Raw genomic sequence first — 13,949 nt, forward strand, 5'->3', positions numbered from 1 at the left:
ACCTTCTGTTCACATGGATTGGAACCAGCCTGGCAACCAGCCCTGTCCTTCGGTGGGGCTCAAAGTCACCTCATTAACATTACAAAAAACACTTTATTGCTCTTAACACTTAGGAAATTCCAAGGGTTTCAGGAACTCTGCCAGAAATGGGAAGGAGACCAAATACAATTTCTTATTATAAATCGCAAAATATCACAGAGTCCACCTCAGCTTTTGTACCAGTTATATTATTCTCAGGGGAGCCCTGGTCGACTGAGCAAGGCCACTTGAAAAGCCTGGCCACCTCAGTCCGACACAGGACGACTCTAACTCGGGGTGGCAGAGACTGTCTGTCACACAGGAGGGGTCTGAGAGTTGTCCCCTTCCCACCCAGCCTCTTCCTTGCTCAACTTTCTGCACTCCCGACTCCATCTTGGCATCCACTTCCCAGAGACCACAAATGTGACAGACACTTACTGTTAACTTTACACTTGAGTATTCATAGTTTCTTTCCTTTTTTTGCTATATGAATGGAGCATGCTTTAAAATGGTTTCTGTTTTTACATATGAAAGCTATTGATATTTCCATGTTCATTTTGTAACTTGCTACTTAACTCAATTATATTTATGTTGCAGTTTTTCCGTTGGTGTTTTGGGGTTTTCCACAGATAAAAATCACATTATTTGTAGATAGTGAAAATTCTACCTCTTCCTTTCTAATGCTTAAGCCTCTTTTTGTTTTCTCTTGACTATTGCATTGGCTAATACTCCAATACAGCGCTGAACAGTAATGGTAACAAAAGCCATCTTTGTTCTTGACTTTAGTGAAAATCTTCAAGCATTTTCCATTTAATGCAATTCTGGATTATAAATATATGTACATATATTATGAAATCATATTAAGAAGATACCTTTTAATTCCTATTTTATTATTTGACATGAATGAGTTTTGGACCTTTATCAAATGCCTTGTCTATGATTTGTTTCTTAGCACTATTAATATTATGGATTGTGTTAATGAATTTCCTAATATTGAATCAACTTTCCATTTCAGAGATGAACTGGACTTGATCATGGTGTATCATTTTTTTAATGAGCTGTTGGATTCTGGCTGTTAATTTCCTAGTTAAGGTTTTTGCATTGATGGTCATCAGTGGGATGGGTCTGTGCTTTTCTTTTCATCATGTGTATGGCTCAATATTTGAACCTGTGAAAGTCCATGAAGTCACATGGGCCTGAGGCATGGCAATGGCAGTGTGAATCATCTCCACTGGTGCCAGTCTGGTAAGCTGTCATTTTTCTAGAGTATTTTCCATTTTATCCATGTCTTCAAATTTACTTACGTAGAATTCTACATAGTAGTCTCACATTTTTTTTGGAAGTATCTGTTCTGATGGTTATTTTCCACTTGTCGTTTCTAACTTTGTGTATTTGTGTTTTCTTTCCCAATTAGGTTAGCTGATGATTTGCCTTTTTTGTTGAGGGTTTTTGTTATTATTACTTCTACTGTTCTTTTTTCTAATTCTTTTAATCGTTTTATCTTTATTAGGTTTTTTTCTTCTGTTTCTTTTAGTTTACTCTCTTATCCGGACTAACACTATACTAATACATGACATTAATATGATATATTTTCCTTTGATAATTGGCTTTTGTGATCCTGATATGTTTTCAGTCCATTTTATTTTCAAGAAGTTGTATAAATTCATTTTGTAGTTTCTGTTTGTCCCAAGAATTCTTTAATAGTATGAATCTTAATTCCAGAGAGTAGAGACTTTCTTGTTTATTTTATTATTAGCATCACTGCTCTTGTTGTATTATGATGAGAGGGTATTGTTTGTATAATTTCAATTATTCAAATTTACTAAGATTCCCTCTATGGCCTGAGCAAATGGTTAATCTTTATGAATGCTCTATGTATCACACTATTAGTTAACATTGTTAAATAGCTGAAGCCAATTAGATGAGAAGGAGAAGTGAGGCAAACAAAGTAGAAACGAAGAGGTAAGATAATTGTTATTGTCACATTTTAAAAATCATTGTTTAGCGGAAAAGCCCAAAAGAACCAACAATGAAAAAAAACAAAAAACAAACAAACAAAAAAAGAACCAACACTGAAAAAATCTATATAAATATTAGGTAATTCAGAAAAGTGGTTGTGTAAAAAAAGTATATATATAAATCAATACCCTGCAAATTTAGGTATATATTATATACTAAATATTATATTCTATTTTATGAATAGAATATAACTTATATACCTATTATATATATATTTTTGAAGCATAGTGCAGGACCAGTTATACACTCTGTAAACATTTGTGTATAAAACCATGTATCTACCCAGAGATGTTTATCCAAGCAAAGAATGGTGCCGAAGTGACACCCAAGAAGGGGTGTCCCTGAAGAGAAGTGGGAGACCCCAAAAGCGTCTTTAGACTTAACACTAAACTTTAGGACTGGCGGCCCTCCCCTTTGCTCCCTGGAAATATCAGAGTAGCCAGGGAACCAGCACATCTAGAAAGAAAAGAGGCCCAAGAAAACATCCATGAAATGAATGAAAGGAGAATGGAGAGGGGGTGCATGTGGTTGGAACGCAGAACAATGAGCCTCTCAGGAAGAGAGCAGAGTCTGGGCTTCTCAACCAGAGAAGGCAATGGGGAGACAAGAAGGAAGGTGGGCGAGTCCCGAGTTCCTTCTGCCGGAGAGAAGAGGCCATTTGGGAGATGGATGACAGCAGTCCGTAAAAGCAGATTTCATCTCTCAAGTTATCTCTGAACATACAGTGTGCGTGCTCCAGTTTTATCTGGAGGAACTGTGGCGAGCAAGCCGTGCAGTTATGACAGCAAAATTAATGGCAAGAAATATCCTTTGGGGACCATTCTAAGGGCAGAGCTTTTGTTGGGGGAACTACTTTTGAAAAGGGAAAAATTCCTGCGTTTGCTCTTAAAACTTTAAAAGCTTTTTCATGTTCTTGCATTAAACAGTGTTGTTAATGGAATGAGAGCTTTTCCCTGCAATGATGGTCTATTATTGCCTCAGAAACCGACATCTTTAGAAATGCCATGGCTTCCCTTTGCCGGCCTTGATTCCATCATTGATGGAGTCACTTGAATTTCTAAGTGCTATTGCCAGGCTTCTCCTTAAATGTAGAGGATGCACAGCCACTAGGAATTATCCTGACAAACTGACGTCTCTGAAGAGAAAGCTAAGCCATAAACCTTTCTGCTAACACTGTGAGGGCCCAGCAATTTCTCAAGCCTGCCATTTGCTGGTGCTCCCCTGGAAGGCTGCTGGGCTTCGAGCCAGAAGTCTTGAGTTAAGCCCTAGATTCACTGTTAACCTGCTTTGCGATCTTGAGCGTCACCCAAACTTGTCACCTCAGTTTTCTCATCTGCTGGAGAAGGAGAATAAGTATTCCTACCTCACTGGATTGCCGGGAAGATGAAAAACATGATTACATGTGTGATCACATGGTGCCCGGCATGTGATGAGGGTCTGCTGAATTGAAACCTCTACTTCTTTCTAGTTTGGGGCAATGGTCCCCACACAAAGTCCCTTGGAATCATCTGGGAAGCTAAAACCAAACAGAACGAAACCCAAACACAAAATCCTGACCAAGGCAGACCTGGTGCCCGCCCCAGACCACTTTTGGTGGTTCTGGGTTGTGTCTATGCCTCAGCATTTAGGAGCCCGCTGGCCCAGAGTATGTGAAGTTACAAAAACTGTGACCACCAGGCCTGTCTCTAGGAGTGTACAGCCCATGATGCTGAGATTCAGCAGACAGCAGACTGTGTTGTGCCGCCACAACCCTGCGGGACATCTTCCTTAGACTTGATTGTGACACAATAATTTTCCTCAAAATTAAAAATAATCTCAAAAACTGAAATGTAAGTGTTACCAGGAGGCAAATTTCCAACAGAAATGTTTTATATTAAATAGCAACCTGGTTGGAACTCACACTTCGTTCTCGTGGTACTTTGCCAACTCTGTGAGAAGTTCTCAGGAAAAGGCGCTGGGGGGACGGCAGGTGGCATCCCCTGGGGAAAGCTGCCTGGCGACTCCACACACAGGTGACCTCAGCCAATGCCCTGCAGTCTAGAGGGCGACCTGCACTAGCCAACAGCCCTCCCAGGAGCCAGTCATTCCAAGCATCACTCGAGGGGGCCGTTCCCAGACCTGCCCCTAGTGCTTGCAGGGCCCGGCAGGGGCACCGGTGGAGGCCTGTGGTCCGCTGGCCTATAGGGGTTGTTAGATAAAGCACATCCCCTCTCCTACCCTGACAGGAATGCCTGGTAAGCAAGGATGGATTTTAGAATTCTTGGTTGGGTGAGTCAGGGTCTCATGTGGAAAAGTGGCCTCATGATGACCTCCAGCTCCAGGACTGACCCGAACGCCAAGATGTGGCCAATCTTTCCCTCCCTGTGCCTGGGAGTGAGGAGCCTCAGCTGCCCCCAGCCTCTCAAACAGGCACCGCTTGGCTCTTCCTGGGCCCCAGAGGTGTGCCCACCCAGCAGGTGTCCCCTTTGGGAGGGTGGGTCTGGGAGCAGACTTGGGGTCATTTGAGTGGGAATTCTGAAAGCCTGGGCACCTGGACCACAGTCTGGATCGAGATGGCCATGAGCTCCAGGTGGGTACCTCTCCTCGGCCTTGGCCCATGGGGAGGGGAGTAGCTGAGGAAAATCAGAGCAGCACCCCGAAAGTGCGGGGCCCAGGGCAGCGCCCATGGTGAAGCTGACTTTGCCAGAGTAGTAGATGCAATGAGAGGTCATCCAGTGCAAAGAGGAGTCACCGAGTGTCCCAGCACACAGTTGATGGCAGTCGGGGTGGGCATTAAGGATGTATTCCTGGAGGCGAAGAGGCAGGATGAGTTGAATTATCCGAGCAAGGAGGGGAGCAGCGGTGGGGAGGGTGCTTTAGACGGAGGGGAGTCTTATGCCAAGGAACGGAGGTAGGAGAAAAGATACAATGTCCAGAGAAGTGACAGGTGAGTCTTGTGGACAAGCCTGTGGACGGGGTGGGGACGTAGGGGAGGGTGGGAGCATCGCCGCCTTGAGGCTTCACCACACTTAAGAGTGTTTTTCAGGAAATTAAAAACAACATTTTAGAAACAGGAGGAAGGGAGAGAGAGAGCATCCTAGGGGAGTGTATTTTCACAGCAGAAAGCGCTCTGGTAAAATGGCCAGTAGTCCCTGGATTTGCATATTCTGTGAAACAGTGTCTTATGTTGCAGCACGGATGCTCAAACCGTCTGATGCTTTAGAAGCATCACATTTAACTTTATTTGTTAGTTTTTTTTTTAAAGCTACAGAATAACAAAGAAACTCCCTTCCTGTAAGCATTTTGTTTTTAAGAGCTGCATTTATTATATGTCATAGCACTGAGAGTTTTTCACGGGCTTTGCAAGCCGCGATATTGTTCCAAATAAACAAATCCAAGTCTTGCCCTAGGATATTAAGGACAAATAGCACAGAAATCTTTCTTGTTCTCATTTTCATTTATATTATCTGACAGGCTTTTAAGACTGCTTATTGGTGGTATGAATCTGAACAGTGGAGGCCCCCAGAGGGGAGGAAAATGTGAGTTTTGAATATGACTTTTCTACTAAACCAAATGAAATGGAATTTAAATCCATTGTAATAAACTCCACAGGGCACGCCTGTTGTCTTGGTAGAACAGAGCTCCTTTGTAATGACTGTGCTGTTGGCATTCAAAGTCCTTGCTTATGGTGACTAAAAATGAAATGGTATGAGGGGAAAAAAAGAAAGAGGTGCTTGGAACCCAGGAGGGGAAAGTGGGCGGCTGGCTCGGTGTTCAAAGTCCATCTCTCCCTCCTCTTGGCTGGTTTTTGTCTAGATGTCCACTCGGCCACCGTGGGACTAGAGGAAGGTTGGTCCAGTCACTGAGGTCTCATTCGCCTTTTCTGCGATTGGTTTCGATGTAAGGAATGAGAAACAACTCTCTCAGCTAAGAACCTCTTCTAGCCCTTGTGAGAATTGGATGTGATGCCCAGATAGCTGCAGCATCTTGCAACCCTGAGGATAGCTGGCCTAAAGACAGGTCAACCTGCTGAGCATGTCAAAGGGGGTCGGTAGAAAGAACTGGGGTCTTTGAAGATGTTACGGAGTCACTGGGTTAACCAACTGTGGAGCCATCTTGTCTTGGAAGGTTTTATTAGGTAAGAAAAGAACATTCTTCTTCCTATTATTGGCAGCATCCTCACCAATAGGGAGGGAAATACACTTTTTAAAAAAATAATAAATTTATTTTTTATTGGTGTTCAATTTGCCAACATACAGAACAACACCCAGCGCTCATCTTTCTAATCCCTCCACATCCTTCTTCTTGTTGGATCTTTAGGTGTGTAGTAAGGTCATAAGTGACCTTGAAAGTGCAGATGGGGTCTTCTGGAGACTATTGGAGATCTTGACTTAGAAAGGATGATGGGAAATCCATCATTAAAGACAACACAGAGAGGCAAGAGAGGTCAGCTTAGATATCTTGTCGTCTTATCAGTATGGTGTAGATTCATACCAGGAGCTAGCGTGGTGATATAGAAGGATCGCTGGACTGTTGAGTCCAAAGACTTAGTTCTAGAGTCTGCTTTCCATTACCTCTGTGAGTGCACTCATGAAGGGCATTTGCCTTCTCTGGACCTCACTCTTCTCATTTGTAGGAAGAAAAGTGTGAATAACACTATCTTTAGGACCCCACCCAGCTCTCACAGTTGGTGATTCTAGAACTCTGCACCCCACTTGTGTTAAGTATGACAGCATTGCCTAGCTCCTCTCTCAGGCATGGGAGAAGGTCTCTCTCCTCCTTGTATTTCTGGGCTCGTGGAGGTATGTAGCATATAATAGTTGGACTTGGATTAAGTCCTAATGAGATTCTTCTCTTGGAATTTTAATTGTGTCTTTTTGGAGAACTGAGGTGATGCCTACCTGGGAAACTCAGCAGGGCTGAGAACTATTGTAGGACTATGTTGTTTTGTCAAGAATGTTAGTCCACAGGGGCACCTGGGGAGCTCAGTCTGTTGGGCATCTGATTCCTGATTTTGGCTCAGGTCATGATCTCAGGGTTGTGAGTTCGAGCCCCACATTGGACTCCATGCTGGGAGTGGAGCCTGCTTGAGATTCTCTCTCTCCCTCTGCCCCTCCCTCCCTGCTTATATGTATCCACATGCTCTCTCTCACACTTTCTCTCTCAAAAAATAATATTAGCACATAAATAATGGCTGGTGTGTATAAAGTGGTGCACAAACTGTCAGGCATTATCCCTCCAGGTGCTGTTTATCTGCATGAATATTATGCCCAGTACCATTGCACAGTGATTTTCTACTTGCTGTGTATTATGAAGAAAGTTGTTTCAAGAGGCAGCAAAACTCTCGAGAGCAGGCCCGATTCTCGTTAATCTCTGTTAGTACCTAATACCAGTAACTTAAGAATTAAATATGTGTGAGTGAGAATGATAAAAATGAGGGGAACTGACAGGACTCACAGTCAGTTCATGGTTCAGCGAATGGTGGCCCCTAATGATGTCCCCCCTCATCTCTCACCACTGCCTGCCCCACTCTCTGCCTGCCAGCCATACCGAGCTTTCTTCCTTAGAGCTTCCTTCCTTGGTTACTCTCGCTACTGCCTCTGGACATTTGCACAAGCCTTTGCTTTTTCCCAGACCACTCTTCTCCCTGCCACAGCCTGGTTAACTATTTCATCCTTCAGGGCTCAGATTGAACACCCACCTATTCAATATTTACTATCTTGGTCTGTTTGTGCTGTTACAGCAACGCATTGTAGACAGGGTGGCTTAAACAACAAACATCTGTTTTGTACAGTTCTGGAGGATGGGAAGTTTCAGATCAAGGTGTCAGATTTGGGGTCGGGTTAGAACCTGCTTCCTGGTTCACAGATGGCAATCTTACTGTGCCCTCACATGGTGAAAAGAGAGAGTGAGGGAGCTGTCTAGGGTCCCTTTTATGAAAACACTAATCCAGGGCACCTGGGTGGCTTGGTTGGTTAAGCATTGGACTCCTGGTTTTGGCTCAGGTCATGATCTAAAGGTCCTGAAATCAAGCCCTACATCAGGCTCCACACTCAGCATGGAGTCTGTTTAATCCTCTCCTTCTGCTCCTTACCTCCCCGCCCCCACTTCCCCGTGCTCTCTCATAAATAAATATTAAAACAAAACACTAATTCCATTCATGAAGGTGGGCCCTCTGTACTTAAGTCTATCACATTGGGCGGGGGGGGTGAGGATTTCAACACATGAATTTTGAGGAGACACACAGTCCATCACATCTAGAGGCCAGGGTTGGACCCGGAAGCCCTCCTGGACACCCTCACCTCGGAGCAGAGCAATAACGTGCTTGCATGTGTATTGGACTAATGTCTGAGTCTGTCAGGCTGGACTGTCCCTGCAGGCACTGACCCCACCTGGGGTTCTATGCTGGGCTGCTGACACACAGCTCAGTGCCTGCCTGCCACATACTGGAAACTCAATAAACTTTTTTTTTTTTCTTTTAAATGAATGAAGAAACTGTTGAAGAGATTTTGTCATCTAGTCAACTACCAGGATGCAAGTGGGCTTGTATTATGTAGACCTCTTTTGACAGGGATTTTGAGGGTAAAGGGAGCCCACCCCATGCTGCAGATGTATGTCTGAAGACTTGAATGTTCTTTTGAGTCCTAGGCAGAGATCCCAATCTAAAATATCAGGGATTTATATATTTCAAATTCAAATGTCTTCGATCTTTACTCAGTATTTTGACCTTAAAAAAAAAAAAAAAAGTGCCTGCACAAATGCCAGGCTTTTGTTTGTTGGAGAGATGGTGGGTGTTCAAGCCTCAGGAATGAGCCTGTGTATTCTCTGCGTGGGGAGGAGCGTGTCAGTTGGCTTTGTTCTCAGTGGGAGATTGTTCTGGAACCCGAGGAGGAGACAGACAGGTATTCCACAAGATTAGTCACAAGAGAACTGTCTCTATCATGTGGTTTCTTCCTATAATTGTTCCTAGGAATCTTCTCTGTTTGGAAAGGATGAGTGAAATGAGACATTTACTTTATTTGATTGAATGAAAGCAGTTAGAACTTCCTGTAAATTTAGACTTGGGGTGGGGGGAGAATTAGGATGTATTCTCTCTTTTTTTTTTAAAGATTTTATTTATTTATTCATGAGAGACACAGACAGCGAGCAGAGACATAGGGAGAGGCTCCCTGCAAGAAGCCTGATGTGGGGCTTGATCCCCAGGACCCCGGGATCACGCCCTGATCCAAAGGCAGACACTCAACCACTGAGCCACCCGGGCGCCCTGGGATGTATTTTTCATTAAAATGTAATAATCGGCAGACTTCCTGGCCAAAATCTTGCACTGACAGCCATCGCATCTTTTCCTTGCTCACCAAGGCTGCACATTTCTTTATGTGGTTCTTTCTTCCTTTCAAAAGATAAGATCATTCCACCGTTATGACAACCCCGGGAAGAATGAAGACCTATTTTATAGACAAGGAATCAGAGATAGAAGAACATTACACGATTTGTTTTAAATATCACATCTACTAAGTACAGCAGGACTTAGACTCTAAGACTAGCTTCTTTGTACTGCCTGCTAGTGCCATTTTCATCTGAAACCAGGGTGAGCTAGGTGAGGTACAGCAGTGGGAGGGACAAGGGATGGACCAAACCCAGCAGGGTAGCTCAGTCTACAGATGTGTGGCTCGGTACAGACCACAGGGGATGAGCGCTGGGGAGAACAGCTGCTGGGAGGGCACCTAAGGGTGGTTGGACTCTGCCCTCGTGGGACAAGGACACCGTCTACACAGCTCAGAGAAGGAGGCCGGGTTAATATGGGCACGAATGTGTTTGAAACTCATCCAGCAAGAGTCAGAGCCCTGCCCTAAATGTGCTTCTATGTTTCTACTAATCCAATTTTAACAAATATCATCTAAAAGCTTCGCATCCTGTCTGGGTGGGTTTTTGGATGTATAATTCATATTCCTCCATTCATTTGGCAAGCTGATGCTCTGTATGTTCACGATGACTTGGCAAAACCTATATGACTGAGCCCTGTGGTTAATCTATGTAAACCCACATGTTGTAAATATTGCATTGTTGGAATGAAGTCGGCTTGTTCATTTCTTAAGTGTTTTCTTAAAGTGGTATTGGATTCTGCTGGCTAATATTTTATTTAGCATGTTTGCTTCGATACTCACGAGTGATACTGGTTTGTAGCTTTCCTACATTCCTCCCATCCTTATCAGGCACAATATCAATGTTATGCTTGCTTCCTAAAAGGAATTAGGAAGTTCGTCTTCATTTCTAATGCCCTGAGAGAAAAAAAAAATCCCTGTATATGTTCACTCTCAGAAAAATTTAAAGGCAGAGAATTGGCCAGTCTTCAAAATAACGTTAAGAGAGGAAAATCCCACCAAATCCAACAACACAATTTCTCACGGTCCTGCCCTACCTTTACTGGACCTCAGATCTTACAACAAGTAAAACCAAGGTAAGAAAAACTGAAGCAAGAGAGAAGACGGGTGCTGGCGAGGGGTCCTGAGGTTGGTCAAGGCCACCATTGGAAAGACAAAACACATCTCAATATGAAAACACAGGGTGTAATAGGGTAGATCAGAAGTGGACTATAAGAAGGGACTCAAAATGATGTGTAGTTTGAAGGATCTGTACGAAAACACTGGCTTCTGGGTGTAGAAAGGAAACAGGAAGGAGAGAAGGGGAGAGGAAAGGGGCAAGGAAGGCATCTTTAAAAAACTGAGTGATGGAGGGGGAAAGAAACCAGAGGAGAAAGTTGAAGGTCCTGTAAGACAAAAGAGGACCAAACATGGAAGGATGTGCAAGCACTCCCCTCACTGCCAAACCAAACAAACAAGATCCACTCAAGTATCTGGACTTTCCTGTCCTGACAGGACAGAGTGCCATTCAGCTAGGAATCCAGTAAATCACCACAACACGACTCTAAGAAAGATCAACGGGTCCGTACAGACTTGGCAATGCCTCAGACCAGAAGACAATTCTTAATATGCAGCCACCGAGAGAGACTTGACTCAGAAAAATCATAAAACAACAGTTCAAATAGAATTAAATCTGTTCAAATATGCATTTGAGGATAAAACCACTTTGAATCAGAAGTTCAAAAACTAAGAGAGATTTAAAAAAAAATACTAGGAAGAAATAAAGAAAAGGGTAATGGAGTTCAGAAAAAAAAATAAGAGAGTTAAAATATTTCAGAAATGCAGAAAAAGTTATAAGATTCTCAAGGGAGAGTATCCTCAAATGCTAGTTTATTAAGAGGCATGGAAGAAAGGCAAAAAAACACCCCCCAAAAAGACAATGATATAAATAAAGGTGGATGCAAATAGGATCAGAGAATAAGTTGTGGGAAGGACAAACAGGGAATTACATCTGTGTTTCTGGGGGCCCCGAGGAAAGAAGTAAAATAAGACAGAGCTAATATTTAAAATTAGAATCCAAGAAAATTCGCTGCAAAAACTCCCACTTTTTCCACAAAAACCCCCATTCTATTTCTATGTGCAAATAGAAGGGGTTCACTGGGTACCCGAAAAACCTAACTCAGAACAATCAATGCCAAGACATATGCAGTGAAACTTTTAGATTCAAAGATAAACAAAATATATCAAGGCTTCCAGGCGAAAAGCACAAAAGCAAACAGATGAGACTGGGATTAGACTTTTCAAGAATAAGGTGCAAAGCCAAGCCAACAGTGAAGCAAGCATTTTAAAAATAAGAGAAAAAAAGGTAAACTAAGGGTTTTCTTTGTAGCCTGGCTGTTCATCAATATCAAGGCTATGAGAAAAACTGTTTTCAATGTACAAGAGCTTTATGATGCGGGGATGGAGCTCTGTGGCTGAACCCAGGTGAGGGAGGATGGGGCGGAAGAGTGTGGCTTTGGAAGTGGGGCGCGTCTAAGCCGGGCCCAGGGGTTACTTCCTCTCCCTTGAAGAGAAGCTCCATACTCTCACCTTAGGGCAGAAGGAGTCTGGGAGTCACTGAGCAACCCTGGAGCTGAGGGGAGCGATGGCAGGGGAGGGACAGCTGGGAGCAGTGAGGCTGCCCTGCCCTCTGCCCCTGACCTTGGTCCTCAGTCGCCTCCTCCAGGACATGCCAGAGGATGGAGGATGTGCAATCTCAACAGGCACCCCCAGTGGTTTGGTAAAGGCGATGCCACTTGGCGAAGTGCTAGCTGGCTCCACCCCCCACCCCCACCCCCCAGAGCCTCCTGTGCCCATCCGAGCCTGGAAAGGGCAGCTTTTCATCTGCACATTCCTTTTAAATATTAATAATAGTGAAGAGACATATTTTCTGTACCTTATAGGAATTATCTTATTAAATGTAGTGTATTTTGCTTAATTGTCTCACTTTATGACACTCTCACAACCACCCTGTGAGGTTCTCTTATTCCCGTTCACAGATCAGGACACTGAACTTTGAAAGGGTGAAGCTGTTTGCACAAGGTGATAAGGTTCTCTTCATGTAGTGGCAGACCAGGAGTCTGAATCAGGTCTGCTTTTCTCCGAGCCTCTGATCCTAACTACCACCCTGGACCGCCTGCCACGGTGACTGTCCTCAAAGAGCAGGACAGGAAGCCATTATCAGTAATGTACACCTTCGAGTAAATGAGTTCATCAATATTAGCACATCTTTGTAGCACCTTGCTATTTGCAAGGCACTTTGCTGTATACTGTGCTGCTTGGTGCCCATAACAGCCCTATAAAGTAGGGCACCGAAAGGACGAGGGCATGGGGACACACACACACACACACAGGATTTTTAAATAAGTAGAAAAAAACTTTAAAAAAGAAAACAAAGATCTAAATGTGAGACAAGAGTCCATCAAAATCCTAGAGGAGAACACAGGCAACACCCTTTTTGAACTTGGCCACAGCAACTTCTTGCAAGATACATCTATGAAGGCAAGAGAAACAAAAGCAAAAATGAATTATTGGGACTTCATCAAGATAAAAAGCTTCTGCACAGCAAAAGAAACAGTCAACAAAACTAAAAGACAACCTACAGAATGGGAGAAGATGACCTATCAGACCAAATGACCTATCAGATGAAGGACTAGTATCCAAGATCTATAAAGAACTTATTAAACTCAACAGCAAAGAAACAAACAATCCAATCATGAAATGGGCAAAAGACATGAACAGAAATCTCACAGAGGAAGACATAGACATGGCCAACAAGCACCTGAGAACATGCTGGGCATCACTTGCCATCAGGGAAATACAAATCAAAACCACAATGAGATCCTACCTCACACCTGTGAGAATGGGGAAAATTAGCAAGACAGGAAATGACAAATGTTGGAGAGGATGTGGAGAAAAGGGAACCCTCTTACACTGTTGGTGGGAATGTGACCTGGTGCAGCCACTCTGGAAAACTGTGTGCAGGTTCCTCAAAGAGTTAAAAATAGACCTGCCCTACGACCCAGCAATTGCATTGCTGGGGATTTACCCCAAAGATACAGATGCAGTCAAATGCCAGGACACCTGCACCCCGATGTTTCTAGCAGCAATGTCCACAAGAGCCAAACTGTGGAAGGAGCCTCGGTGTCCAACGAAAGATGATGGATAAAGAAGATGTGGTCTATGTATACAGTGGAATATTCCTCAGCCATTAGAAACGACAAATACCCACCATTTGCTTCGACGTGGATGAACCTGGAGGATATTATGCTGAGTGAAATAAGTCAATCAGAGAAGGACAAACATTATATGGTCTCATTCATTTGGGGAATATAAAAAATAGTGAAAGGGAATAAAGGGGAAAGGAGAGAAAATGGGTGAAAATATCAGTGAGGGAGACGGAACATGAGAGACACCTAACTCTGGGAAACGAACAAGGGGTGGTGGAAGGGGAGGTGGGCGGGGGAGGGTGGGGTGACTGGGTGACGGGCACTGAGAGGAGCGCTTGACGGGATGAGCACTGGGTGATATGCT

The 13,949-nt window shown here is 43.7% G+C and overlaps 1 long non-coding RNA gene across 4 annotated transcripts in view; it reads right to left on the bottom strand.

The window, feature by feature from the left end:
- LOC140601746 (uncharacterized) overlaps positions 1-13,949 on the bottom strand; it is a 41,498-nt gene that overhangs the window by 22,695 nt on the left and 4,854 nt on the right. The window contains exons 2-3 of one of the 4 annotated variants that reach the window (XR_012004800.1): positions 10,182-10,295; positions 9,122-9,461 (exon numbers count right to left, since the gene is read on the bottom strand). The exons of the other annotated variants lie outside the window; for them this stretch is intronic. This is a non-coding gene — a long non-coding RNA (uncharacterized lncRNA). Of the gene's footprint in view, positions 1-9,121; positions 9,462-10,181; positions 10,296-13,949 lie in introns of those variants that run through there. 4 annotated transcript variants of the gene reach the window in all.

Source organism: Canis lupus, chromosome 12 (genome assembly GCF_048164855.1).
Source record: "Canis lupus baileyi chromosome 12, mCanLup2.hap1, whole genome shotgun sequence".
Classification (NCBI taxonomy): Eukaryota; Metazoa; Chordata; class Mammalia; order Carnivora; family Canidae; genus Canis; species Canis lupus.